At 43.4% G+C, this 13,405-nt stretch overlaps 1 long non-coding RNA gene across 1 annotated transcript in view; it reads left to right on the top strand.

The window, feature by feature from the left end:
* Nucleotides 1–4,905: 4,905 nt before the first annotated feature.
* The window catches only part of LOC129671389 (uncharacterized), a 26,155-nt gene continuing 17,655 nt past the window's right edge, over nt 4,906–13,405 (top strand). Inside the window, exons 1-2 of the long non-coding RNA XR_008719346.1 lie at nt 4,906–5,040; nt 9,109–9,185. This is a non-coding gene — a long non-coding RNA (uncharacterized LOC129671389). The remainder of the gene's footprint in view (nt 5,041–9,108; nt 9,186–13,405) is intronic.

Genomic DNA, 13,405 nt, shown 5'->3' on the forward strand with positions numbered 1-13,405 from the left:
TGTGATTGTACACAGAAGTAACTGTAACTTTTGGCTTGTTCTAAAGATTTATTGTGGTTTCAGTAATTTGCACTAATGTGTGCTTCCAGTTGGGTGTGTGCACGTGAAATCTGACAGAAGAGTATGTTAGCTCCCAGGGGCCTAGGCTAGTTGTCAGCCACCAAATATGAGTACTGGGAATCAAACCTGGGACCTTTGCAAAAGGAGGAAGGACTCTTAACTGCTGACTCATCTCTCCAGTTCTGAACCATGCATTTCATTCTGTAATATGCAGCTTTAGCCATATAAACAAACAGCAAGAAAACAAGACAATCTTCGATTTCAGATGGATTGTTTCCCTTAGAGTCTAGGAAGTTTTTACTGTGATGATGTGTGACTATTCTACTTGATAGGACAAGGAGATTCTCAGATAGGGTAATATGTTATTTTTCTCTTTTCTTTGACAAAATACCTGAAAAATAAAATTTAGCGAAATGAATTATTTCAGCTTCCGGTTTCTGAGATTTTGATCCATAGGTCTTGGGTCTATTGACTGTGGGCCTGACTGTAGTGAGGCAGATCATCAAGGCAGAGATAGCATCCAGAGGAGGAGGCTTTTTACCTTACAGCATTCAGGAGACAGCTGCTGCGGTCTTCAGAAGCTAACTCCCACTGACTTACTCCACCTCCAGTTAGTGTCGTCATCTTGAATAGAGAATTCAGCTCTTAAGGTAGTGGGAATATTTCAGAGTCCAAGCTTGAGAGGAGACTAGCTAAGATTAGTCAGGAAAGCATGATCCAAACACACAAGACCAAGACATGGAAGAAAAAAGAAAAAAAAAAAAAGGAAATATTATTGAGACATAAGAAAGGACAGACACAAGCTATGGGCTGCAAGATGAAAGGGATCATGAACACAGGAATGTGTGCTTTCCCTAGAAGCTGAGAATGGCCATTATCTGACAACAGCAAAGGATGTTGAGTCTAAAGTCAGAAGGAACTGAGTTTGATAACCGTGTGGACAAAGGAGTGGCTCTCTTGTGGAGTTTTTAAAAGGCATTTACTGGATTTAGCTGAAGGAGGCTCCTAAACCCAATGAGACTGAGAGAATGGCCACACAACCAAAGAACACGTTTTGTTGCTTCAAAACACTAACATTTGGTAACATTTTAAGCCAAAATCAGGAAGAACATAGTTCATGTTTTGATTTTCCTACATTTCTGTGTTAGGACTATTTTTAGCTTGTGGATGAAAGTAAACTTCAAGTACATTTTCATTTACAATATAAACTAATTCTGAGAGGCTTATAGTCATGATAAAAGATGTTCTTTACCACCTTTTATTTTAATCTTGACAAATTTGCAGCAAGATACTCTTAAATCTCTCTAGTGATTGTAGAAATTCTAAATGAGTCAACAAAATTTGACCAAGAAGCCTCTTGTCTATACTAACTTTCTCAAAGGTATTTTTTTTATTTAATAGAGGAGTGTAAAGTATATTCTCTCATTGTTTTTGCATTTGTCCCTATTTTTGCCTCTTTCTGTATTTCTGTTCATCTATCTATCTATCATTCGTCTATCTGTGTGTCTGTCTGTCCATCCGTCCATCAGTCCATCCATCATCTATCTATCTATATCTAATCTATCATCTTTCTATTGCTTATCTTTCATATATCTACCATCTATCAATAATCTATTTGTGTATATCAGTTATCTATTTTTCCATCTCTACCTATGTATTATATATTTGTGTATATAGTTCTCCTTATTGGTATTTTCTATTGTTTATAAATTAATAGTTTACATTATCTAAAACTACTGCTTTAAAGAAAGCTTGCTGAACCATATAAAAGTTCAGTTTTTTTATAAGCAAATAAGTTGTTGGCAGTGGTGATAACACACTATGAGGAAAGGATTACTCCTAACACATGGGGTCAGGAACGTTGAACATCCACTTGCCAAAAAGTGAAAGTGATTTTTATTTTAAACCATGCCCAAACACAAACTCAAAGTGGATTAAAATTTAAATGTAAGAAATATAAGACCTGAAACTAAATTTCTCAGGAGAAAATATTGATATAATTGTCTTAAAAAGAAAAGTAGCTAGGGCTGCTTAAATAAAAAAAATCTTCTGCACAATAAAGGAGACAATCAAGACAATGACAACACAGCTTAAGACTGGGAGGAAAGCATTTTTCCACTATATCTGGTAAGAGGTTAATGTCCAGAAACATGCAAAGCATGTCTCCAATTCAGCAAAACAACAGAAATCCTAATTAAAAACTCCAGTAAAACCACAATCAAAATCTTAGGAAAAGGAGGCACTAATGAAAAGGTGCATAAAAGTGCTCAAGTTCATTAATCATCAGTGACCTCTCACTGATTTCTGGATGCCTGTTCAAACACACAGAGCTGGTTACGATGGAGGGGAAATGTGAGGAAAAAAGGCTTCAGGTAAGATGGTTTCACTAACCAATTCTGTCCAGTATTTAAGAAGGAAAACATGAAAGTTTCAGTGCAATTTCTACGAGGAAATAGAAGCAGAATAGAGAGTTCCTAACTGATTCTATGAGGTTAGCATTAGTACAGCACCCAAACCATATGAAGAATTGTAGGGAAAGTATAAGTAGAGGGCATTTATCATGAATCCAGAAACCTGAATCCTCAGTGAAATACCAGAATCCCAAATTCAGCAAGACAAAGGAAGAATTAGACCCCATTTCTAAGTAAATTTACCAGGTAAAAACTGACTGCGTTTGAAAATCTAATGTGGCTAATGTAGTTTGTCACATTAACAGGCTGTGATGCTAATATTGATTACCAATTTGACAAGATCTAGAAACACCAACGAGATAACTCTTTGTGTTCATCTTTGAGAAAAATCGATGAAAAAAAAAGGCATTTGATGAATCCAACAATTAAAAAGGAAATAACTTAGCAAATTCATACTAAAGCTAACTTCCTTAAACTAATGGAGAATCTTTAGCTCACAAAGTGCTTAGTGAGTAGAGAGTGTCGTATTGTCCTCCCAGTATTCAGATCTGTCTGGGCTCCAGGAATTGTTTGCCTAGACTCCACCAGGAGACCCACAGATCAGGGCTTCAATGTTGAGAAGAACGCTGTCCCAAGGATCCCTATGTTGCCCACAGTGGGGGTGCGGGTGGGATGGATCTGATGCCTGGATGCTAGTGTAGAGAGACCCTGGATCTGTGGTTCTGCACGCACTCATTTGAAGGCGCACTCACTTGCTCGTAGGCCTAATCTGAAAGTACAGGGGTTCCCCCTGTTCTCTACTCTCAGATTTGGGCCTGCAGGGGCAAATGAGAGTGTATGAGATGGTCAGCTCAGTGGGTGTCCACTGTTTGGCCACTAGGCAGGGAGACCTATACTTGGGGCAGCTGTCTCTGCCTTTTCAGACATGGAGCATGGAGACTCCTGCTTGGTGCAGCTGCCTCTGCTGTCTCAGTCCCTGAGCACGGAGGCTCCAGCCTGGGGCAGCCGCCGCGCTGCCATAGCTTCAGACCTGAGAGGTCTGTCCTGCCTCTGCCTCTGCCATACTGAGCATGGAGACCCATGCTCGGGGCAAGGGGAAGTGCAAGGGGGTCGAAAGTCCCACTCTCAGTCCCTGGAGACATCTACAGGTGACCTGGATCCAAACTGGCCCAACTCACTGGTTGTCTCCTCTTGCCCAGGAAGCCTCAATGTTGATGTTCTGGCTTCAACTCCAGTCACCAATTTCAGAGTTTTGGATCCTGTGCCCCTTAGATATGGTGAGCGCTGGTGGCTGCCATCTTGGACCGCCTCAGACATATGGTTTTCAGAAAAAAATAAAAATAAAAAACTTCAAAACTCCAGTGAAAGAAGAAGATTTGAAGACCCACAAGAAGCCTAATATGCCCATCTGCTATATCTTTGTAGGGTCCTGGGTCCAGTGCCTGCATGGTCTTGGCTGATGCTTCAGTTTCAGCAAACCCTTCTGGGCCCTGGTTAGCTGGCTCTGTTGGTATTCTGGAGCTGGGCCTACAGTTGACAATGACTGTCTTGCCAGCTTTTTGATCACTTTTTCCTGGCGGAATAGCTTTGCCAGGCCACAGGGGAAGAGGACACACTCAGTCCTGTTGCAACTTGATGAGCTGGGCTGGATGGAAAAGGGAGCTCCCTCTTCTGAGGAATAGAGGTTTGGGGGATGGGAGAGAGAAGAAGGAGGGTGGAATTGGGGCAGGAGGGATGGGGTACAACCAGGATGTAAAGTAAATAAAAATATAAACAAAAAAGAAAAAAAATTGAACAAATGGACAGTTTGTTTGTGGATAGAAAGACTCAGTACCTTTTTTAAGCTTGAGATTGATTTGTTTTTTTATCTATCTCTGTCCCTCTCTCTCTCTATGTATGTATCTTTGTTATATTTTATTCATCTTTTGTACAATACTCCAGACCGCAGTTTCTCTTCTTCCACTCCTCCCAGGCCTCTACCTGCCCTCCCCTCTTCCCCAGATCCATTCATCCTCTGATTCCCTTCAGGAAAAACAAACAAACAAACAAACAAACAAACAAACAAACAAAAAACCCACAAAAACAGGCCTCCCAGGAATATTACTCAAATAAGGCATAACAAGTTACACAAAGACTAGGTACAAACCCTCGCATCAGGGCTGGGTGAGGCAACCCAGGAGGAGGAAAAGGGTCCCAAGAGCAGGCGAAAGAGTCAGAGATACCCCTACTCCCACTGCTTCAAGTCCCTCAACAGCACCAAGCTAACAACTGTAACATGCGGAACCTGGGGCAGACCACTCTGTGATTGTTGCTTCTGTCTCAGCCAGCCTCTGTGGGTCCTTCTTACGTGATTTTGTGGGCCCTGTTCTCCTGCTGTCCTCAACCCCTTTTGGCTTTTACAGTTCTTCGTCTCCCTCTTCCCCAAGGTTCCCCGAGTCACAAAGGAACAAACCCAAGGAGGTCTCCAGTTTGTGCTCTCTCTCCTCCTAATGCCTGGCTGTGTGTCTCTGCAACTGCTCTCATCAGCTGCCCAGCGGAATCCTCTCTGATTATGATTGGGCACCTGTCTGTAAGTACAGTAGGCCTGCATTAGGAATCATTTTGTTTATTGATTTGTTTTCCCTCCCAGTGTTTGGGCCCCCAGCCTCTGGTTCCTGGTCATCCAGGCCGTGTTAGGGGTGGGCTCCCTCTTGGGGTGAGGCCCACACATTAGATCAAAGACTCAGTATTTAAGATGATCAGTGCCCAGCGTCATGTCCTCTGCGCCTTCATTTTATTTATTTGTTTTTAATTTTTTATTACTGTCATTTATTAAAATTTATTCAATTTGTATCTGGGCTATGGCCCCCTCCCTTGTCTCTTCCCAATCCCACCCTCCCTCCCTCTTCTACCCCTATGCCCCTCCCCTAGTCCACTGATAGGGGAGGTCTTCCTTCCCTAGCCTATCAGGTCTCATCAGAACTGGCTGAATTGTTCTTCCTCTGTGGCCTGGCAAGGCTGAACTCCACAGGGGGAGGTGATCAAAGAGCCCATCACTGAGTTCAGGCCAGAGAAATACCCCTGCTTCCCTTATTATGGAACCCATTTGGAGACTGAGTCTATGGGCTACATCTGAGCTAGGGTTTTAGGTCTTCTCCATGCATTGTCCTTGGTTGGAGTATCAGTCTCTGCAGGGTCTCCAGGGCTCACTTTTTTTTTTTTTTTTTTTTTTTTTTTTTTTTTTTTGGCTCTGTTGGTCTCCTTTTGGAGCTCCTGTCCCCTCCAGGTCTCAGCTATTAAAAACAAGGAAATCATGAAATTTGCAGGCAAATGGTGGGATCTAGGAAAGATCATAAGACCATCTGAGTGACGTATCCCAGAAGCAGAAAGACACACATGGTATATACTTACTCATAAGTGGATGTCCATATAATATAGGATAAACATACTAAAATCTGTACACCTGAAGAAGATAAGCAAGAAGGAGGACCCTAGGGAAGATGCTTAATTCTCATTCAGAAGGACAAATATGATAGACATTGGAAGCAGACAGGGAACAGGACAGGAGCCTACCACAGACGGCCTCTGCAAGACTCTACCCAGCAGGGTATCAAAGGCTGAGGCTGAGGCTCATAGCCAAACTTTGGACAGAGTGCAGGGAATCTTAACCTTTATTTTAGATAACACAGTCATCCAATACCAAATGGTCAGCCCTGAAGAGTTGCACAGAAGTCACATTATACAAACTAAGAGGGCTGTACTTATTGTTTAAGAAATATGTATGCGTATGTATTTATGTAATTATATCACAACCTCAGGTAATTATATTATAATCTCAAAATATTTTAAAATGCCTAGACCAAAGACCTAGAATAGCTAACTCAGTATGACATGCCATATTAAAGAACTTCGTGATGTGCTGTGAAGCGGCATCAATCAGGACAGAGCAGAGACAGAGGGACAGTATAGGTAAACGGACACATGAAGACGTACAGAGAACAAAAGGCAGTTTGCATTTCAGGCCTGGGCTTGCCCCTGTGGACAAGGAAGGCGTACTCGAGAACACTGCCCTCTGCAGTGTTCACAATTAGGAGCCACACCCTGTGTAGCAAATACAGCCGGCACGTTTCTATGTTCAATAAAAGTACAAGTCCAGAAAAATTTTTCAATTATATATTGACAGAAAAAAACTTGTATTTTTTTTTAAATCTTAACTAGTCTGAATTTATAACATGGTCATTTAGCTTTGTGGAGAGGTTAAAGTTGTCATGAAAATAAGATACAACTCAGCGGTCTGTGCACAATGTGGGAAAGAAGTTGGTTTTCTGGTGCTTTGTGGGTCGCGCAGCTGCTGTGTTGGTCTGGGAGTCTCATAATAATTTTGGCAGAAATTATGGACTCAAACGTCCATACGTTACTAAAAGCAATTCCTGAATATTTTAGTGTTGACAAAAATGTTTTATTACTTTGCATTTTAGCCTGAATTTGGTTATATAAACTGTTCTCTTTTCTTACTAAATCCAAAAATTTATACAATGGTGGTACATAAAAATATTTATTTCTGCATTCCTAGTGATAGGATAAATCAGTTATTGGCCGAAGGAAGACAATGAGGGCATTTTACAATTTTTTTTCAAAAAGCACTCTTATTTTATTGAATGTCATTGTATGATGCCCTGTGCCTGCTAAGCAGACACTTTGCCCTCGGTCTGTAGCCACCATGCCCTCTTTAACTGTTACGGTGCCTGTGGCTCTCCATTGCAGCCTCTCTGCCTGCTCTGTCAGGGCGATATGGGCACCTGGATAAATCTCCGGGTGCTGCGATGCAGGCGCCGACGCTCCTAAGTCTCCCGCCAGCTCCCAGCCTGTTTACAGACCATCACTGACCATCGGCAGAGGACTCCAGCACAGACAACGCCGACTGCACACACTCCATTTCCTCCCTGTGGTCCTGCGGCAAGCTCTGTGGCCCTCTCTGCTGCATTTGGCTAATGACAGAGCTTCCGTACATTCCCCCGTGCAGGAAGAGTTGGTGGCCTGTAAAGACAGAGTATGGAGAAGAGACACTTGCTTATCCCTCACCTTTCCTTCTGTCCTGGCTGGCTGTCAGTGTCTACTGTGGCTTGAGGGTTTGTGTCACCCCCAGCTTCCCACTTTGAAGCCTCACTATTCGGTGAGATGGTAACAGGAAATGGGGCTTTTTGGGAGGTAATTTTGTGGTGAAGTGGGAGCCCTCATGAATGGGATGAAAACTCTTACGATAAACGAGGGGAGAGAGACTCTTTCCCTTTATTCTGTGCCACACAAATACCGAACAGGAAAACTACTATCTAAAAACCAGGAAGAGCGCCCTAACACAGCAACCTCGCTAGATCCCCGAGCTCAGAACTCCCTGCTCCAGAGCCCTTTAGCCCACGCAGCTTCCACTGTTAGGCTGCGGCAGTCCAACAGCTGAAGGCAGCGGGTTTCAGCTTGTGGATTGGTGCCATCAGAAAACACGTATTTTTGATGGACTTAGGAACCTCAGTGGGTCAATTACTCCGCTCGGTAGCAAAATTACAGTATGAAGTAGCGACAAAAGTAGTTTTATGGGGTGGGGCCCCCATGACGAAATAGAAGGTCACGGCGTTAGGAAGGTTGAGGGACGCCGATCTAAGCCGGAATGTACCACGCTACCCCAGCACTTAACGGTGGAAAGTGACGAGCAGATTATTTTTGCGTGTGTCCTGTGTGATGGCGGGTTCAGGTGGACAGGTTTTACATGAACACCGCCTTGCAGTACCAGTCAGATTTTGTTTTGGGCTGGAGTTCCTTCGAGGGTTAGATGTGGTTTTAGCGGCCTTGGTCGGTGCTGACAGTTGAGCTCCACTGTTGCTCCCCAGAAGCTCCTGCAAGGGCTCTGTCAGAGCGCGCCCTTCTGACTTGCTTCTGAGGAGTGTTCCAAACCCAGTGTTTCAAGAGATTGGTAGGAAACCAAGAGGGAGTGTCCGGAAGCATTATTCCCGCACCTGACCTGGCCTCACTGCTCCCATTCCATTGGCCAGAGCAGCGACACAACAGAGGAACCTTAAAAATAAACTGCTTCTGCGTGGGCACAGGGTGGAGCCGCGGAAAGGCAGAAGACACGTGAGATAGGTTTGGCAGCTCCTTGGAAAGTAAATCTTAAAGCCATCGCATCTTTTCTTCAGCCCTCCCATGTAATTCCTGGGTAGGGTGCAGGTCGATTGAGTGAAAGCTCACCTGTTGAATAAACTCTCCACCTGACCAGCTTCCCCTTTCCCACAGCTATCAGCGCATCTAAAATAAGAGCTTTTAACAGTGTGGAGTAGCATTCAATAAGCCACACTGCTTCTGACCTCGCAGGCTGCTGTCTCTCGGCACTCAGCCTCACCTCCTTGTGATTTCCTCTGCTCTGCCTCTCGTTGCTCTTTCTCCATTTCCCATCTCTTCTGCTCATTTTTCTCATCACTCAGCTCTCAGCTTGCCGTTCTTCACCACAGCAGCAGCTCTGGGCTGTGCTCACCGCTGATTGTCTTTCCCATCCATCTCCCATGAGCTCCACTTGCTCATTTTTTTTTTTTTTCCTGCATGGCTCTCTTACAGTACACATCGAATTCCTTATTTATATTGTTTACTTTCTGTGTTCTTCACTAAACAGAGCAACTGGAGGTCAAAGGCAGTGTTCTGGTGATCTCTACAGCCTCGTTACTAGGTCTGACTCAGAGCAGGCTACCAGTAAGTATTTGTCTGTTGAGCTACTTATAATTTTAAAAGATCTTGCCCTTTTGTATGGGTCAGAAACAAGACGATGAAACTAAATGCAGCGGATATAAAATTCATCGTTGAGGCTCCAAAGATTTGCTTTGGTGAGATTTGAGAATCAGTCTGTTTGTTGGCAATACGAGTGAAAAAAAAATCACCGCAGGATTTTGGTAAATGCAATTGTAATATGAGTTGTGTATTTAAAGGCTGGTGCACTGTTAGACATGACACAGACTCTAGAAATAATTTAATTTAAATAAATATAAAGAAAATAAAGACTCTTTTGGAGAATAGAAAACTTCAAACAGCTATGATATACATTCAGAATACCTGCCTGAGTGCTGTTTGGAGACTCTGCCTGCCTGTGAGTCTGTCTGTTCAGACTGTGTATTCTGAACTAGACAGAATAACCGCAGGAGAGCCCCAAGGACCCAGAAATCCACTGTACAGCAGCCCTAAGACACACTGCTTTTACACTCCACCCCCATAAGCGCATAACCTAAATGGTGGGCCGCAGCCATGATTTAGGCTTTTTAGAATTAGTGTTAGTTCAGATTAAGTGTCTGTTAGTACCTGGGAGTTCTTTTAATTTTCTCCTCCCCAAAGCACATTTACTTTGGTAAATAGTCATTAGCTGGTGTATGCCAGGAATCTCAGCACTTGGGAGGCTGAGATTTGCTGTGAGTTGAGAGTTCACCTGGACTACATAGCAAGACCATGCCATGACCCATTTACCCTCTTCCCTCCCAAAAAAAAAGAGGAAGAAAAAGAACTACAAAAGAAAGTCTTCAATCACAAGCCTGTATTGTATTACATAACTGCATGGGGGTTGGGAAAATAAACTGGCAACAGTAGAAATTTCTGTGTCCCTAGTGCCTGTGGCGGTGCCTGCCCAGGCTGCGGGTCATAACTGCCCTCTGCTCTGAGCTCCGGCTCTACTGCCCGAAACACCGTGGCACAGAGCGAAAACTGTTGTCTGTTATCAACAGCGGTTCCCACTGCACACAGCTCTCTCCTCTTAGAGAAACACAATGGCTTAATTATGGGGGGGGTGTTTTAGTATTTTCCCACTGTCTTTCTTGAGCATGTAAGTATCAAACTAATATGTCTTCAGACTGTACTGTGTTTGATTTTAAAATTGCTATTTGAGTTGCTGACTTGAGTTTCATGAAAATCATTTGATAAATTTCAGCTTGGGATTAGGACAAACTTTCCAATTTTGGAATGACTCTGAACGTACTTCTGCCATTTTGTACTGTGCATTTATGCAAAGTTGCATTCCCAGCATGGGCAATTATAAATCAAAATGAGAATCGACTCTGAAAAACACTGAAGAGGCTAAATGATCCTAGAATATCAAATATTCAGTAAGAATAATTGCCAAGGTTAAATTCTTTATGTAAAAATAAATAAGTACATTTATGTTATTAATGAATAGATTTGTTTCTGTTTTAGTAAATGACAAAAGTGTATATATATAAATATCAAGTAATTGTTCTAAAATAATTTATTATCAGTAAACATTTGATTTGCAAACCTGTTTTATGTATTTTTGTGCCTGAGCGTTTGGAAACTGGCTCTGGCCTGGGGGTTGGTCGAGAGGGAAAAGGCTGCCTTTCTGTATGGGGTTGGATGTTTGCTCAGGTTATGCGAGCTTTGCTGCTCGTACAGCTGTGGCTCTGGGAATTTTATATTTTCTGGGAACACTATGATCAACTTGCCAACTATGACCAACTCTTAGGTATATGTAAACTGAACTATTTCAGTGGCCGCTTCGACTCGTTTCTCAAGCAAGGCAGTTGCATTCACCTTGCCTTCCGGTTTCGGCGTGCCTGCCTCGCCTGGCACTGGGTTTCTCCTTCCAGTGACTACCCTGTCTATCGTAAGATCTGCATAACTGGAGCTATTTCAGAGCTCTTCAAGAGTGGCAAAGCTCCCTTTGGAAGGTAGTTGGCAAAATATGTGACCCACTCAGTACAAGTGGGCATGTGTGTCTGTGTGTGTGAGAGATAGAGGTTGGCATTGGGCATGTTCCTCTGGATCTCTAGACCCTATTTTTAGAGACGAGGTCTCCCTGACCTGAGGCTTGAGGAATCAGCTGGACTGCTCAGCCTGGATGCTCCAGGGATTCTCTTGTCTCCACTTTCTCAGCGATGGGATTATAGTTGTGCTCTCAAACACCAAATATGGGTGTTGGTGATCCAAACTCAAGTCAGCATTTACCAGCAGAACTGTCTCTTAGTCCCCAGCCTTGGCATTTCCCCATTTCAGCCAGCCAGTTTGTGCCTGTTGTTGTTGTTCTTCTTATTGACTTGACACAAGCTAGAGTCACCTGCGAAGAGGAAACCAAATTGAGGGATTTCATCCTCCAGGCATGTCTGTGGGACATTTTCTTGGTTGGGGGTTGATGTGGGAGGCTCAGTCCACCATGCACAGTGCTACCCCCAGGCAGAAGGTTCTGGGTCAGGTAAGAAAACAAGCTGAGTAATCTATGGAAAACAGTCAGTAAGCAACGGTCCTCCATGGCCTCTGCTTCAGTTCCGGCCTCCAGGCTGCTGCCTTGGCTTCCCTCAGTAATGGATTTTAACCAACTTTCCTTCCCGAGCTGGCTTTGGTCTGTGTTTTATCCCAGCAGCATAGACCTAAATAGGACACAACCAAACAAGGTTCTTTTGGATCCACAGATTGTCAACATTAAATTCGAAACCTCCCTGTGGTGAGCTCACATCTTAGCATCCAGTTTCACAGATCCTGTAAATTTCTATTATTCATGTCCGTCTTTGGAGTGTATTTTCTACCTCACACCTTTAGGGGGCACACTGGGACTTGAGTCTAGTCATAGCCCTGTAAGGAGAGACTGGCTGTGGGGCCAGTTCTGAGGACTCAGCATCGTCTTGCATATCACTGCCTCAGAGATTTCACTACATTTCTCCTGACAATTCAGTGCCAGTTCCTTCAGATTGCAATGGAAAGGCTGACTTGGCATTCCAGCTCTAATGCCAACTGGCTTGAGGCCCAGGAATAGCCCATGCTTCATTTTTAGTGTGAAGGCAGAAAAAAAATGGATAGATAACACTAGACAAAATTAAGAGCAGAATTTTAAGGAAACCAAATTTCAGCATCATATTTGGAGATAGTTGTGGAAAGTTACAGCAACTGAAACATAGGACAGATTTGAAGGTAAATTCACGTTTGTGGAACTGGGAGAGTAAAGTGTGCCTGAAGGTTGTCAGATGCAAGCCTAGGTCCAGCTTCTTTTTACAGATGAAGGACCCAAGCAGCCGTGCTGCCATGACAGGCTGCATAAGATACTGTAGGCCTGAGTTTCAGTTTCCTGGTAATGTCCCACAGTTGCTTAGATGCTCTTTCTGTTTCTCAGGACATGAAACTATGGTCAATGGAAATGAGATAAAATAACTCAGTAACCTCCCTGAAAATCAGAAACAGTTATCTAGTAACTGCCTTGAAAAGTTCTCAAGTACTTGACCAATCAAATTAAAGATAAGTTAGGAACCTTTGCTTAGCTAGTCAAAATGATATGGTTACCCGGGCACACCTTGCTAGGTGGACACTCCGTGAAACTCCCCCACCCCCTTTTCCCTAGATCAACACCAACCAATCAGTTTACCACAGCCTGCTTCTGCTAAATGTGAACCAATCATGTAACTGCCAGAGTTAGAAAATCCTTATTCCTGCTCAAACCACAATAAAAATCCCAGATTTGCTGCTGCTCAAGGCTCTCTCTCTAATCCACTGAATTGGTGATGGTCTGGAGTCTGAGCTTAAGCCCAGCAATAAAGGCTCTTTGTTCTTGGATTCTTGGTCGGTCTCCTGGTGGTCTTTAGGGTCTTTGGGATCTGGGCACAACAACAATTTACCCAGGTGTTATGTGCAAGAGATATGAATGTGTGTTCACACTGTTATTGTTCCTCATAGGTTTGAGAGTCACATCCGAAAGGTTCTTACGTGCAAAACTGTAATGTGATAAATAAAAAATAGATTCAGGGACATAGTATAGAACTAGTGAAAACATTTCTCAAGGGATGGGCTAGGAGCTAGCTGCCCAAGACCTCAGCTCCTTCATTGAACGGAAAAGCAGAGCCTTTGTTCTTGTCAGGGCCATTGGTTCCTTCCTTCCTTCCTTCCTTCCTTCCTTCCTTCCTTCCTTCCTTCCTTCCTTCCTTCCTTCCTTC

The sequence above is a fragment of the Psammomys obesus genome, unplaced genomic scaffold (assembly GCF_907164565.1).
Source record: "Psammomys obesus unplaced genomic scaffold, mPsaObe1.curated_primary_1811, whole genome shotgun sequence".
Lineage (NCBI taxonomy): Eukaryota > Metazoa > Chordata > Mammalia > Rodentia > Muridae > Psammomys > Psammomys obesus.